This window comes from Nycticebus coucang, chromosome 21, assembly GCF_027406575.1.
Source record: "Nycticebus coucang isolate mNycCou1 chromosome 21, mNycCou1.pri, whole genome shotgun sequence".
Taxonomy (NCBI): Eukaryota; Metazoa; Chordata; class Mammalia; order Primates; family Lorisidae; genus Nycticebus; species Nycticebus coucang.
In genome coordinates, this window is record NC_069800.1 from 61,497,451 (window position 1) to 61,513,706 (window position 16,256).

Sequence of the window (16,256 nt, forward strand, 5' to 3'; positions counted from 1 at the left end):
TTGGAAAAGGAGGTGGCACATGGAGTCAAGGATGGGGCTGCTTTTCATATCCGGGCCTTTCTGGTGTGACAGAAGGGACAGAGTGGCGAGAGGATCCACCACCGTAATAATTCAGGGGAGAGGAGCTCAGAATCAGAGCGGCCTTCAAGGATGTCAGCCAAGAAATTCATAGAAATCTGGATTAGGAGGGACTTTGGACTTTCACAGGACAGGAAATGGGAAGATTGGGGTCATCTCAAGGGTCAACAGGCCACCATAGGCATCTGGGTTACACTAGTCTCTGAACTCTCTGGGGGCAGAGTCGAAAGAGCCCCCAGTTTTAGACAAAGTGCCGTGTCCTGGGTGTGTGGACCAGCACTACCCATGGCCACCAGCTTGGACTGCAGCTTAGCTCTTCACCTGCCCATTTAGTCATTCGCTTCTTTTTTTTTTTTTTTAGGGACAGAGTCTCACTTTGTCACTCTGCCTTCGGTAGAGTGCTGTGGTGTCACAGCTCACAGCAACCTCCAACTCTTGGGCTTAAGCGATTCTCTTGCCTCAGCCTCCCGAGTAGCTGGCTCCTGCCACAACCTCCAGCCATTTTTTGTTGCAGTTTGGCTGGGGCCAGGTTTGAACCCACCACCCTTAGTATAGGGGGCTGGCACCCACTCACTGAGCCATAGGCGCTGCCCTGTTCATTCGTTCTTATATTGGGCAGGCCTATTTGTGTTGCATGTGTCCAAAAATCTAATTTAAAGCAAAAAGAGAGAGGAAAAAAAAAGAATAAATAACTCACGTAACAATGTAACCCAGGGGGTGAATCAAATCTGGCTCTAGAGAAAGCTGGAACTAAGGCTCGATCTACACAAAAAGGACTGAGTTTCTCTCTCCCCTTTACTGATTCTCTTTTTGGGGGCTGTCTAGATGGTTACTGGTAGCTCCAGGGGCACCTGGGCTTCCTGATCCAGAATAAAGGAACAGTGAGAGCTTTCCTGGGGTCCAGCTGTCAGTCCCCTTGTGATCATGGACTCTGCCCATCATGTGTTTATCCCTGAGTCCACAGAATGGAGCTGTCTGCTTAACTCAGTTTCTCAACATTCCCCATGGGCTGAGCAAGAAAAATTAAAGAACAGCAGAAACCAGGGGTCAACGAATCAAGGAAACAAAGGAATGCAGAGGAAGTTAGATGGAGGCTGGGCCTGGAACAAGAGATGTCCACCATTATGATTTCACTCAGCCTTACGCTGGGTTCTGGGGTGCAACAGAGGACAAGCAGGGGCCCTCGGCCCACATGGAGCCTACGTTCTGGCAGGAGGAAGGGTCTTGTCCCAATGGCGCTTCCCCTGTCCCCAAAGGGGGAGCTGGAGACAGGTTCCCCTCTCCCTCCCTGTGTGAGTCCAACCCAGGGAGAGGAATAAAATTAACTGTCCATTGTTTCTGTGACATTTCCTGAGAGCAACAAAGGGCCTTTCACAGTGAGAAAGTGAAGCAAGTAGATGCGGGAAGACCTGGAGTCACAGAATTTGATTGTCCAGGTGCCAGATGGAAAACACCCAGCAGGTCATGTTCAGAGGCTGGAGCTGAAACAGACGTGCTCTAAAGAAAAACAATCCATATATGGCTGGCATTTCAAGTACACATTTTTCCTTTTTTTTTTGACACAACTTTTGGGCTTAAGCGATTCTCTTGCCTCAGTCTCCCAAGCACCTGCCACAATGCCCGGCTATTTTTTTTGTTGCAGTGGTTTATTTGGCCGGGGTCAAGTTTGAACCTGCCACCCTTGGTGTATGTGGCCGGCGTCCTAACCACTGTACTACAGGCACCGAGCCATTTCAGGTACACTTTTTGAAGTGAAGGGTACTGGGCTGGATACTGAGAAACAGAAAGCATATGGAAGGTTCTGGAAAAGTCAGTGAACAGTGGGAGCCAGGTTCACCTGACACACTCCTAGGTGTCACCTTCCCTCTGCAAGCTCCACTCAGCTGCATACCAAGGGGAACTGAGGCACCGTGAATTTGGCCTCAATCCCCATCCCTGTCCCTGCCACCCAGACCCCCTCTCAATGAAAAGTTCTAGGCAGAGGGAGCGGTGAGTGATGGACTGTGGAGGGAGAGGCCACAGAGGGGACCACAGGACTAGGAGCAGAAGGCTGCATTAGAGACAGTGGAGGGAGACAGGGCAGCTGGCTGTGAGGCTGGGCCAGACCTTGGAGGCATTTGGAAGGGGAGATGAGCTGCGTCGCCGTCCTGGGAGCTCTGCGATGCTGTTGGTGAGAAGGAAGCCAGGGCGGCATGGGGAACGGATGAGTCTCCCAGGCTGCTATAAACAAAGGTATTTGTTCTCATGTGAGAATCAAGGTGTCAGCAGGGGCTGCTCCCCCTGAAGTCTTCAGGCAAGACTTGGTTGGTTGGCTCCTGGTGGCTGCCATTAATCCTTGGCGGTGTTCCTGGTCTGCAGCACCTCACTCCACTCTCTGCCCACATCTTACTTGGACTTTTGTGTGTGTATTTCCGTGTGTTTTCTTCCCTTCTCTCTCTCTTTCCTTTTCTAAGACAGAGTCTTTCTCCATGCTCCGAGTAGAGTGTGCTGGTGTCACAGCTCACAGCAACCTCAAACTCCTGGTTTGAGGATTGCTCAAGCGATCCTCCTGCCTCAACCTCTCAAGTAGCTGGGGCTATAGGTGCCCGCTACGAAGCCCGGCTAGTTTTTCTATTTTTAGTAGAGATGAGGTCTTGCCCTTCCTTAGGGTGGTCTCAAACTTTTGAGCTCAAGGGATCTTCCCTGCAGAGTGCTAGAATCATAGGCCTGAGCCACTGCTCCCATCCTGCTTCCCTTCTCATTATTTATTTATTTATTTATTTTTGCCGTTTATGGCTGGGGCTGGGTTTGAACCCGCCACCTCTGGCATATGGGGCCGGCGCCCTACCCCTTTGAGCCATAGGCGCTGCCTGTTCTTCCCTTCTCATAAGGATCCCGGCCATTGGTTTAGGGCCCACTCTAATCTAGTATGATCTCATCTTAACTAATTACATCGGTAAAGACCCCATTCCCCCAGTAAGGCCACATTCTGAAGTTCTGGGCAGACCCAAATTTGGGGGGTGCACTATTTAACCCATAACAGTGGCCTGAGATAAGTTTCACTTGGCAAAAGGAGTCCAGCAGCATGAACACGGTGTGAAGGAGGCCAGCACGGAAGCAGAAGGCTAGAGGTGGGAGAGAGGAAGAGGAGGCCTGACCAGGACGGGGATGATGCTGAGAGGGGCAAGTGGATGAGGTCCAAAGATTCTCAGAAAGCTAAATCCATAGGCATTGGTGACAGGTGCGATCAGGGGCGGAGTGAAAGGAAACCCCCGGCTTCTGAGCGGCTCGTCAGCCCTATCATCTGGGAACACAACTGGTAAGGCTTAGGGTAGGCCGAAAACACACATGCAGAAGAGAAGAACGGGGCACTCTGTAAGAAGAAATAAAAGGCCCAGGGCAGAGGCTCACGCCTGTAATTTTAGTACTCTGGGAGGCTAAGGTGGGAGGGTCCTTTGAGCTCAGGAGTTTGAGACCAAACTGAGCAAGAGTGAGACCCCCATCTCTAAAAACATACAAAGATTAGCTAGCTGGGTATTGTGGGGGGCACTGCAGTCCCAGGTACTCGGGAGACTGAGACTACAGGATTGCTAGAGCCCAGGAGTTTGGGGTTGCTGTGAGGTAGGCTGATCCGGCCGCACGCTAGTCTGGGCGACAGAGTGAGATTCTGTCTTTAAAAAGAAAGGGGGAGGGTGGGCTCGGCACCTGTGGCTCAAGCAGCTAAGGCTCCAGCCACATACACCTGAGCTGGCGGGTTTAAATCCAGCCTGGGCCCGCCAAAACAATAATGACAGCTGCAACCAAAAAATAGCCAGGCATTGTGGCAGGTGCCTGTAGTCCCAGCTCCTTGGGGGCTGAAGCAGGAGAATCACTTGAGCTCAGGAGTTGGAGGTTGCTGTGAGCTGTGATGCCATGGCACTCTACCCAGGGTGACAGCTTGAAGCTCTGTCTCAAAAAAAAAAAAAAATAAATAAATAAATAAAGGAGGGAAAGAAAGCCTGAGCTTGTTGACACCCCATATGCCTCACCTACAAGCTGCAGGGGTTCTCTAGGGCCACCCCAAAACTTCCTGGCTCAGCGCGTGGTCAGCACTCAGAGGCTGCTGATGCCTGAGATAGAATAAACACCCCTCCCCTTGAGCTCATTCCTCAATTAGGCCCCTCCTCCTTGCTCACTCCAGCCTCTGGACCAGGAAAATTGCTGGTGACCTGACCAAACACAGCATCCTGAGCGTGGGGGCTGCCTGATGTGCAGTGAGGAGTTTGCCTTCCCCGCCTGCTGTCTAGGGAACACAGCCGACACAGTGCGCAGGGGAGGTGTTCAGGACTGGGGTTTCTGACCCAAAATACTGCAAGCAGTTTTTGTCATTGCAGTTCCCTTCGGAGCTCCTGGTGTCACTAAGAACATGGATGCTATTCCTGAGCTGGCTGGGTTTGACGGGAATCTGTCTGGGTTTCGGGGGGCTGCTGGAACACACTAATGGGTTCAGGGGACAGAAGCCTATTCTCCGAGAGTTCTGGAGACCAGTGCCTATAGTCAGTAGCGCTGGGCTGGAACTAAGGTGCCAACAGGGATGTGCTCCCTCCCAAGACTCCAGGAGAGAATCCTGCTGGCCTTACTGACTCACGGCTGCATCACTCCAGGCCTCGGAGGCCAAATTTTCACCGCTCATCTGCCTCCCTCTTCTTAGGATACAACATGACGGGTGGCATTTCAGGCCCACTGGGATGAGAGTCCCCCCACCTACAGATCCTCAACCACACCTGCTCCGACCTGCTTCCCTTCTAAGATAACAATTGCAGGTTCCAGGGATGAGGACCTCAGGTGTCCCTGAGGGGTGGTGATGAGGAGTTCTGCCTACCACCAACTCCTTCACTGACCTGCTATGTGGACAAACTGTTACCCTCTCTGTGCCTCTGTGTCAATAGCAGAGATTCTGCTTTTTCATACAAGAGCCCCAACCTTCAGTGGGCGGCGAGGTCACGCAAGTCCAGACTGCACTTCCCAGGCTCCTTTGCAGCTTGGCAAGGCCACCTGGCCGAGTCCAGCCAATGGGGGACAAGCAGGGTTGGGTGTGGGACACCAGCACACTGTCCTCCTCCTCTCCTGTCCTGTTTGTGCCAGTTGGGGGCGGGCTACGAAGGCTGGAGAACTGGAGCAGGGTCTTGGACCCAGAGGTGACTTTGGGAGTGGAGGTCACCACCTTGTGGGTTATTATGAAGGTTAAGTAAAAGTAGCAGGGAGAAAGGGCCTGACCCACACACCTGCCTCCTCCCCCTCCCTCTGCCCCTCCCTCCTTCTCCCTCCCTCCTCCTCCTGCTGCCTCCCTCCCTCCCTCTCTCCCCTCCCTCCCCCTCCCTCTGCCCCCTCCCTCTCTTCCCCTCCCTCCTCCTCCTGCTGCCTCTCTCCCTCCTTCTCTCCCCTCCCTCCCCCTCCCTCTGCCCCCTCCCTCTCTTCCCCTCCCTCCTCCTCCTGCTGCCTCCCTCCCTCCCTCCTTCTCCCTCCCTCCTCCTCCTGCTGTCTCCCTCCCTCCCTCTCTCCCCTCCCTCCCCCTCCCTCTGCCCCCTCCCTCTCTTCCCCTCCCTCCTCCTCCTGCTGCCTCTCTCCCTCCCTCTCTCCCCTCCCTCCCCCTCCCTCTGCCCCCTCCCTCTCTTCCCCTCCCTCCTCCTCCTGCTGCCTCCCTCCCTCCCTCCTTCTCCCTCCCTCCTCCTCCTGCTGCCTCCCTCCCTCCCTCTCTCCCCTCCCTCCCTTTCCTCCCCCTCCCTCCCCTCCCTCTGCCCCTCCCTCCTTATCCCTCCTTCTCCCTCCCTCCTCCTCCTGCTGCCTCCCTCCCTCCCTCTCTCCCCTCCCTCCCCCTCCCTCCCCCTCCCTCCTCCTCCCTTCTCCTGCTGTTTGATTCTGAGGCTGGAATCCCCAGGCCACTTTGGCCATGGTGTGCAGCCCTCTGACAAGGGCATCAGGGGCCCTTGGAGCTGTGTGTTTACATATGCCACACCTGCGGCTTGCTTTTTTAGTCATTCTTTATTAATAATCAAAGCAACTAAGCCGATCACTGCACTGGGCACTTAATATACTTTGTTTCCATGCTTTATAGCAATTACTGTGTAAAATTATCATTACATAGAATCTCACATCACCTTTAGGAGAGTCACAGCTGTCCCCCCCCAAACCTTACAGACAAGGCCGCGTCTCTGAGATGGGGCCCAATAGTCTCACAGGGGAAGAACCAGGAGTCGAACCAGTCAGTCCCTGGGTTAACTTGCGGAGTCCCTACAGGGGACTGGCTCTGTGCTGGTAAATATCAGGGATATTAAGATAAAAAAGACGAGTCTTACCCTTGAGGAATCCTAATGAGGAGGGCAGGCGGCATGTGGAGGACCACGTGGGCTCAGGCCCTTGGGGTGGCTTCCCGGAGAAGCCAAGACCTAGACTGAGCCAGGAAGAATGGACAGGGCGTGTACAGACAGGGATGGGCAGCTGGAAGGTCGGGGGCATAGGAGAATCAGCATGTGAGTTTGTCCTGGACTGAGGGTTTTGAGTCTGAGCAAAGTAATGCTCCCTCCTGTGAATCTGAGATTCATGAGTGTCCTTCTTTCTTCTCCAAGAAATGTATTTTTCACTTTATGTAAACACAGCACATATTTGGACAACATAGACAGTCTTAAAGCAGACCTCTCCCAGGAAGCGTTCCCTCTTGTCAGGTGACAAGTGTGTGTTCCCCTGCCCAGCCTTCCCTGGTGCCAGGCACCCTGGCACCGTCTTTTTCCTGTGCACACTTACATTCACAGACTTGCAAATCAATATACTCAAGATGGGGGGGACCTCTTGTTTCTTCATGTGATAGATTAAAAAAATTTTTTTGAGATAAATATGAATCCACATACATTTGTAAAAAATAATTCAGAGAGTGCCAGGAACAGTGACTCACATCTGTAATTCCAGCTCTCTGGGAGGTAGAGATGGGTGGATTGCTTGAGCTCAAGAGTTCAAGACCAGCCTGAGCAAGAGTGAGACCCTGTCTCTACTAAAAATAGAAAAACTAGCTAGGTGTGTGGCAGGTTCCTGTAATCCCAGCTATTCAAGAGGCTGAGGCAAGAGGATCCGTTGAGCTCAAGATTGCTGTGAGCTATGATGCTACAGCACTCTACCCAGGGCAACAGAGTGAGACTCTGTCTCAAAAAAAAAAAAAAGGAAAGGAAAGGAAAGAACAGAAAAAAAAAGAAAGGAAAAGGAAAGGAAAGAAAAGAAAAGAAAGGGAAAGGAAAGGAAAGAAATAATTCAGGGAGGTGCTGTGTATCCCTCAGTATCATGCATAACCAGAGAGCAACAGCACAGCCTAGAAAGGGACAGGGATCCAGCGCTCCGGCCTGTTCAGATTTCACCAGCGCTCCCTGCACTAACATATGCAGGTGTATTTAGTCCTGTTTCATTCTACCACAGGTGTAGACTTGTGTGACCCCACCCCAGGCAGGACACAGGACAGTGCTTAGTTCAGGCTGCTACTACAAAGATGCCATGGACTGGGTAGCTTGAACAATAAACATCTGTTTCTCACAGTTACGGAGGCTGAGAAATCCAAGCTGCTGGCAGATCCAGTGTCTGGCCCGATTCTTGGTTTGCAAACATCCAAACACATGTGGTATGTCCTCACATGGACAACAAAAAAATCATCTCCCTCACGTCTCTCACAATCCCGTCCCTGACAGAGCTCTATCTTCACCACGTAATCGCCTCCCCAAAGCCCCGCCTCCTAAGACCAGCCTAAAACTCTGGCCTTGAGAATTAGGGTTCAGCATATGGAGTGGGGGCACACACAGACCCGACATCCCACTGTCCCCTCCCGATCTGTCCCACCCTGACAACCACTAATCTGTTCTCTATCTTTATAATTCTGTCATTTAAAATAATATGTAAATGGAATTATACTTTTTTTATTAAAATGGAATTACACTTTGTATAACTTTTTGAGTTTTTTTCACTTAGCAGAATGCCCTTGAGTCCTCATGTAATTTTTTTTTTTTTTTTAGACAGTGTCTCACACACTCTGTCAAACTGGAAGAGTGCTGTGACATCATAGCTCGCAGCAACCTCAAATTCTTGGGCTCACATGATCCTCTTGCCTCAGCCTCCCAAGTAGCTGGGACTACAGGCACCCACCATAACACCTGGCTAGTTTTTCTATTTTTAGTAGCAACGGGGTCTTGCTCTTGCTCAGGCTGGTCTTGAACTCCTGAGCTCAAGCAATCCACCCATCTTGGCCTCTCAGAGTGCTGGGATTATAGACGTGAGCCACTGTGCCCAGCACTATCTGAATTATTTCTTACAAATGTATGTGGATTCACATTTATCTCAAAAAAATTGTTTAATATATTACACAAGGAAACAAGAGATCACCCCCACCTTGAGGTCCCAGCCTCCGAGTGAGCCACCGTGCTGGGCCATCATGCAATTTTGCATTCTATAGTGACTATTGATCACACTGTACTTAACTGACCCTCTCCTTATATTAGGCAACTTCCACTTAAAATTATTTTGAGTTATGCTGTGGCAAATACCCTGGAGCCAAGTATACGCTTCTATACACATTTATGTCTTAAGACAGATTTCTCACATTGGATTTGCTAAGTCTGTGGTCGTGCAGGTTTTTAAAGGCGTCTTGCCTAATTGCCCACTAGAGGCACAGTCCTCATTTTTACTCCTCCAACTGGTATGGGAGACTGTTTGGCTCCCTACATCCTGGCTGCGTTTTTAAGGAGAAAACTCTTGTCCCCTCAAGCTCATCTCAGCCCTGGGACTGCTAACTGTAGACAGGAAAGGGACAGAGCAGAGAAGCCACCAGGGCATAAGTGAGGGGCCTAGGAGGCCACGGGGGAGCAGTGACAGGGGCTCAGCTCTCCTGGGTGGGAGCTCAGGTCCCAACTGCAGAGCCTTGTGGGGAGGACTGGTCTCAGTGAGACTCTTCTGTCCCCAGCAGGTCTCCAGGAGCTGGCAAGAGGAGGCATCAGCTTTGCTGGGCCCAGACGGAGTTCTCATTCCTGGGGGTGTGATTTGGTCAGGTGGCAAAAGATTGTCAGAGCTGGTGCTGTGTGTAATCAGATGGAAGCACAGTTTCAGTTTGACACTCTGAAAGGCGCTAAGAGGTTACTGGGCAATTGAGGGGACTGGGCGGGGGCGGGAGGGGAAACAAGCCAATCACCCAGGACTGTGGGAGGGGTCTTGAAAAATGTGTTGAAAATGGGTTGGCATGTGGCAGAGAAAAGTGGCTTGTAAATTAGGGGCCCTAGAATAAATAAGTAAAAATAGAGGACACATAGTTAAATTGGAATTTAACTAGCCTGTTGGAATAAGTATAACCCAAATATTTCACAGAATATACTTAGCTAACAAAGTATTTGTTGTTAATCTGAAATTACGATATGGATGTTCCAGGTAATCCTGAGAGTTAAATAAAATAATACAGTACAATTAAAGCACTTAGAAAAGTGCTGGGCACAGAGTAGAAAGTACAGATGTCAGAAAGCTAATTAATACATAACAAGACAGATTTTAATAATATTGTGTCTTTAAATGTATTTATTTGTTTAGAGATGGGATCTTGTGCTGTTGCCAAGCCTGGTCTCAGACTCCAGGCCTCAAGCTATCCTCCCAGCTTGGCTTCCCAAAGTGCTGTAATTATAGGCATGAGCCACTGCTCCCAGCTAGTATTCTTTTTCTTTCTTTCTTTTTTTTTTTTTTTGAGACAGAGTCTCAAGCTGTCACCCTGGGTAGAGTGCCATAGCATCATACCTCACAGCAACCTCAAACTCTTGGGCTTAAGCGATTCTCTTGTCTCAGCCTCCTGAGTAGCTGGGACTACAGGCACTTGCCACAACGCCTGGCTATCTTTTGGTTATAGTTGTCATTGTTGTTTGGCAGGCCTAGGCTGGATTCAAACCTGCCAGCTCCAGTGTATGTGGCTGGCGCCCTAGCCGCTGAGCTACAGGAGCTGAGCCCCATTATTCTTTTATAATGAAAAAAAAAAAGTGATTCTGCCTGTTCAAGAGGCCAAGTCAGGAATGATCCTTTCCCTGTGGCTTTGTCATTGGACATCACTGGCCAGGGCCTGGCCCCAGGGGCTCAAACTTCCCTGCCAAGTGGGGAGGCTCCCCTGCCCCTACCAGGTGTCCCAATGTGTCTTATCCCCTCTGGGTTTGGCATAAGCCTCACGTGCTGCCATTTCATTCCGCCATTCATTCGCCAACTATCTCATTCATTTCTAAACAAATATGCATTAAACATCTACCACGTGGACACATCTGTGAACAAGAGGCAAAGTTCTGGTCTTCTGGCTCCTTCATCTGAGTGGGGCAGATGGCGAACACTAACCCAGTGAATACGCCACATGATGTCGGGAGTTGTGGGAAGTTTACTGCAAGAGAAGGCTGGGTGGTCGGTGGCAGACAGTACTGGGCTATCCAGGCATCCAGCTTTGCATGTGCAAAACAGGGACACACACAGCGTACACATGTAACACACACGCATGCATACATACACAGAGAAAGAGGGAGAGAGAATCAGAAAATTTGCAGAATCTATTTTAACTTTGCATTCATGGAAGTTGGTGGCATTCTAAAAAACTACTTTATCCCATGACTTCATAGGGTCTTTATTTTGATGGACGCATCACTCTGTGGTCCTAGGGCTCCAGCAAGGCCCACCTGTTCAGTCCTCCCCTGGATGCGCCTGCCTGGGACTTTGTGGAATAGGGTGGGCCACCAGCTCCCCCAGTAACCACCTGCCTTGCCCCCACCTTGGGCTGTCCTCACTCCTCTGTAGCTCTCGTGTCTCCTGCCATAGACCTTGAGGGTCTGTACACAGCAAAGCCCAAGTCATTTACAACTGAAGCCTAGGTCCCCTGTCCTAGACATTGGATAGGGGTGCGCTCAAGGGTCAAATGCTGCTCCAGGCTGCTGGAAGTGTTTGACTTTCTCGGGGTAACTGTGGTGGGAGGCAGCGCTGTCCTCCCGTTCCCATGAAAGATTGGAGTTTTTCAGAAATTTTATTTATTTATTTATTATTATTTATTTTCAGAAAATTTATTTATTTATTATTATTTTTTTTCTTTTGCATTTTTTTTTTGTTTGTTTGTTTTTTTGGCCGGGGCTGGGTTTGAACGTGCCACCTCTGGAATATGGGGCTGGCGCCCTACTCCTTGAGCCCCTTATTTATTTATTTTTAATTTTTACCGATACATAATATTTTACATATTTGTGGGGGACACGTAATCTTTTGTTACATACACAGAACGTGTGATGATGAAGTCAAGGTGTTCGAGGACTCCAGCTCTCGGAGTGTTCATTATTTTTATGTGCCGGGAACAATTCAAGTCTTCTAGCTACTTTGGCAGGTGAGACTTCTACCACCGAACCACCAATGCTTCTAGCTACTTTGAAATACACAATACACTATTGTTAACTGTGGTCACCTTATTCTTTGGTTCAACAATAGAACTTAAACTTTTTGTCTCACTGTATGTTTGTACCTCTTGACCTATCTCTCTTCCTTCCGCCAGCCTTCCCAGCCTCTCTTGTCTGTCACTCTACTCTCTGAAAAGGTTGGAGTTGGAGTTTTCCTTCTTTTTCTCCTCCTCCTCCTTCTTTTGAGACAGGCTCTAGCTCTGTGCCCTGGGTAGAGGGCTGTGACATCATAACTCACAGCAACCCCAAACTCTTGGGCTCAAGAGTTCCTCTTGTCTCAGCTTCCTCAGTGGCTGGGACTACAGGTGCGTGCCACCATGCCTGGCTAGTTTTCTATTTTTATAGAGATGAGGTCTCACTCTTGCTCAGGCTGGTCTTGAACTCTTGCTCTCAAGGGATCCTCCCACCTTGCCCTCTGGGAGTGGTAGGATTACAGGTGTGAGACATTGTGCCTGGCTGGTTGGAGTTTTTTTCCTTTTTTTTTTTTTTGAGACAGTCTCAAGCTGTCGCCCCGGGTAGAGTGCCTTGACATCATAGCTCACAGCAACCTCCTCTTGGGCTCAAGCAATCCTCTTGCCTCAGTTTTTCTTTTTCTTTTTCTTTTTTTTTTTAGTAGAGAAGGGGTCTTGCTTTTTGCTCAGGCTGGTTTTGAACCTGTGAGCTCAAACTTGTCCTCCAGCCTGGGCCTCCCAGAGTGCTAGGGTTACAGGCATGAGACACTGCAGCCAGATTTGGTTGGAGTTTTCTAATGCAGAAAGAAAAAGGAAGGTGTGCACACCAGGTCAGCATCACGTGAAACAGGCAGAAGGAGAAAAAAAAAAGAAAGAAAGAAAGAAAGAGGCAGAAGGCTGCTACCTGCAGACCTTCGTAGCTGTTTGGAGTCAGACATTTACTCACTTCACATCTGTCTTATCAAACTAACACTTGTCTATACAACAGACACTGTTCTCAACACTGCATGTGTATTGGCGCTCTATGACGTAGGAGTGTCATTATCTCCTGTTTAATGACAGAGAAATTTTTAATAATTTAAATTTCATAATTTCTTAACAGTGTAAGAAACCCAGGCACAGAGAGGTTAAGTAAGGTGCCCAAGACACACAGTTAGAAAGTGGGTCTTGATTTGAAGCCAGGGCTTCATGCCCCAGGCTCTGTGTTCTCAACTCCTGCTCTGCCCCTGTGTCAGGGAGGTGAGGGCAGGGCTCTGCCCGCCTTCTCAGCACGATTCTCCAGCAGCTGACTCTGGGATGCTCAGGCCCTGTTAGAGGGAATGAATGACTAAACGGGGACACTTTGGCCGGGATGGGCAGTGTCACTTCTATGAGGGGCTGCTGCGCTGCTTGAGAAGTGTTTATTTTAACACCTATTTGGAAGTGTGTGGCTTGTGGTGTATGGAAGTTCCTCATAAACTGTCAATTCCATGAAAGAATGAATGGGTGTGAGGGCCAGAGAGCAGCAACCCTATGAAATTGGATGGGGCTACGAGGCCCAGGAGAGAAGGAGGGACTGGGCCAAGACACTCATTGGCTCAGGCCTGCATCTTCATTTCTTCCTTGGTGTGGCCACAGCTTTGTTCTTCTGGCTGTGAATCTGCACTCTATCGTCTGAGTCTCTGGAGGAGGTCAGGGTGTCTGGAAAGCCCTGGATGGTGTCAGGATGTTGTCTCAAGCTCTGACATCTGGAGATCAGGTCACCTGGAGCAGAGTGTAGCTAATCTCAGGACACCCCACAGCTCTGGACTCAGGGTGGTAGATGTTGAACTCTCAAGGTCATTCTGGTCTGTATGACCCATGGCAAGGAGGCAGGGCAGGTGCTACCAACAGGGCAGCTAGACCGGCCCCAGTGAGTTTGTGGGGCAGAATCGTCCCCAGGGACGGGGTGTGGGCTGGGCAGATGCTCAGGTGTGTTCCTGTCCTAGGTGGGAGGCACTGTGTTCTTAAAGCTGACTCCCGAAGTGAGGTTGATGTCAGGTGAGGGGCGGTTGACCCCCCTGTCCAGGGGTCTCTGTGACGGACTGTCCTCATTGGCCTGCTGGGAAAAGTCTAAGAGCCACCACAAGTGATCCAGGCGCTATGCTAGTTACGTAGCACTCACCATGTAATTGTCCCCATCTTGCAGATGAGGAACCTGAGACTTGGGGCTGGCCAGAGATTTTGTTGGGCTCCTGAAGCTTGAGGGGTGGAACTGAGGTTCACACTGGGACTGTTTAACTTGGAAGTTGCGCTGGGCACAGTAACTCACACCTATAATCTGAGCACTCTGGGAGGCTGAGGCGGGTGGATTGCTTGAGCTCCTGAGTTCAGGACCAGCCTAAGCAAGAGCCAGACCCTGTCTCTACTGAAAAATAGAAGAAAAAATAGCTGGGTGCTGTGGCAGTCACTGGTAGTCCCAGCTACTAGAGAGGCTGAGGCAGGAGGATCACTTGAGCCCAAGAGTTGGAGGTTGCTGTGAGCTATGACTCCATGGTGCTGTACACAGGGTAACAGAGTGAGACTCTGTCTCAAAAAAAAAAGCAAGCAAGAAAAAAAAAAAGGGTGGGGGTGGGGAAGGCTTTGACCTAGTCAGAGAAGACAAGGCTAAGGTCCCGAGGGTTAGACTAAGAAATGCTGTCTATGGCCATTCGAGGATTTTATCCTTAAGTGTATAAAGCCAGTGACCAGGGTTAGCAGGATTTATCAGACACAATCAGTGTTCTGTGTGTTCTGAAGAGATCACTCTGGCTGCTGTATGGGCCAGTCAGAGTTTATTTAAAGATTCCTCCCTGCCACCTCCCCTTCTCTCCCACCCACTGGACTCTTGCACTGGAACCAGGGGGCAGAGAGGCTAAAATTTGCTGCAGTGTGACAGAAAGGGCTGTCATTCCTTCTGATGCAGCCTGCTGCCCAGTGATTATCATCTTGCTAATTACCACCCATTTCCAAAGGCACTTCACTGCTGGGGGATGAAGAGGAATCAGAGCGCCTTACATAACAGTTGGACTTCCCTCATTGGCTGGAAAACAGGGCTCCTGTCAGACTATCAGCCCTTAAGGGTACACCTTGGATCTGATAAACAGATATTGGCAAATGGGCGTTTGGAAGGTGATGCCAAGCTCTGTGGTTTGGCCTGGCCCTGAGAGTGAGAGAATCAAAACAGCCAACCATCTATAGGAGGGAATCAAAGCAGCCAACCATCTGCAGGAGGGAGAAGAGGAAGGGAAACCCAGCCCCAGACACAGAGGGGCAGTGTGGGAGACAGAGGGAGGCGGAGCTCCAGGTCTGCCTCTCTCGCCTCCCCCGCCAGCCAACATTCCGTCAACTTCACTCTGACCTTCCTTCCTGGGGTGCTGCGTTTGGAAGCAATGGGGTGGGGTGAAGTGGCAGGGGTGGAGGTAGGAAGGAGGACTGGTGGACAGTTTTGGAGAGACTTTGGGGGATAATGAGCTGCCCTTCACATTTGGTGGCAAACTGTAAAGGCTTTACTCAAGTTGCTGTTGGCTGGTTCTGGATGGAGTGAGGTGTATCCTCTTATGACCACCACCAACCGGTCATTGACTTGGCTGAGAAGTCACTCTGCCAGCCTGTTGGGAGGTAATGGGACCACACAGCGACCCATCTGGATGTTGCGTGAGGACGTAGCCTTTGGGTGAACAGAGACAGTACCTGCTCCACCGACCTCGTTTCTCCAGGATCTGCTCAACGTGGTGCTGGCACAGGCTGTGCTGGAGTCCAGCGCTTGCTCCCAAAGTGTGATCCTCAGCTTCTGTGTCCACTGGGAGCTTGACAGAAATGCAGAATCTCGGGCCTTCCCCAAACATGCTGAGTCAGAATGTGCCCTTTAACACGGTTCCCAGGGCACTTGCAGGCACAGTACAGTGTGGGAAGGGCCAGTCTAAAGCGTCTCAGCAAGGGAGCTCTTTTCCTATGGTGGGTGGTGCATTTTATGTGTATTGCCTCCTTTTGTCCTTATATCCACCCCAGAGGACAGGGAGAAACAGAGACGAAGATGAAGAAACTGAGGCACTGGAGAGCAAAGGGCTCTGCCTGTGTCACACATCTGGTCAGGTCTTGGTGGCTGCTGCTACCCAGTCAGATGCTTTCCATCCATGGCTGTGGCCAACCTTTCACCCAGAGTGCTTCCTCTGTCCAGTGCCCAACAGAGGCTCTTCCCCCTCCATGGACCCAGGGCCTCCAGAGTCTCCAGTAGAGATTTCAGAAATACTCCATGAATGGTGTGCTCCAAACATCCAGTTAAAATAGTGAATGCCCAGAGTGTGGACAGAGACTCATACCTTCCAGAAAGACCAAATCTCAAGCAAATACTGCCAGTGGTGCAACCCTCACTCTATGATGTAGGCTAGGAGCATGTTCAAGTTCAGTCATCAAGATACATTGGTGGGCTCAGCTCCTGTAGCACAGTGATTACGGCACCAGCCACATACACCGAAGTTGGCGGGCTCAAACTCGGCCCACGCCAGCTAACCAACAGTGACAACTGCAACACCCGCTGGGTGTTGTGGCGGGCGCCTGTAGTCCTAGCTACTTGGGAGGCTGAGGCAAGAGAATTGCTTAAGCCCAAGAGTTTAAGGTTGCTGTGAGCTGGGATGCCACAGCACTCTACCGAGGGTGAAACTGTCTCAAAAAAAAACAAAAACAAAAACAATGCATTGGTGGAGTGTCTCCTGGTTCTGTACACTGTACCTTGTACACAGTGACAGCTGCAGAAGCCAGCTCAGTTGAAAGACAGAATGTTTTGTTTCCCCTT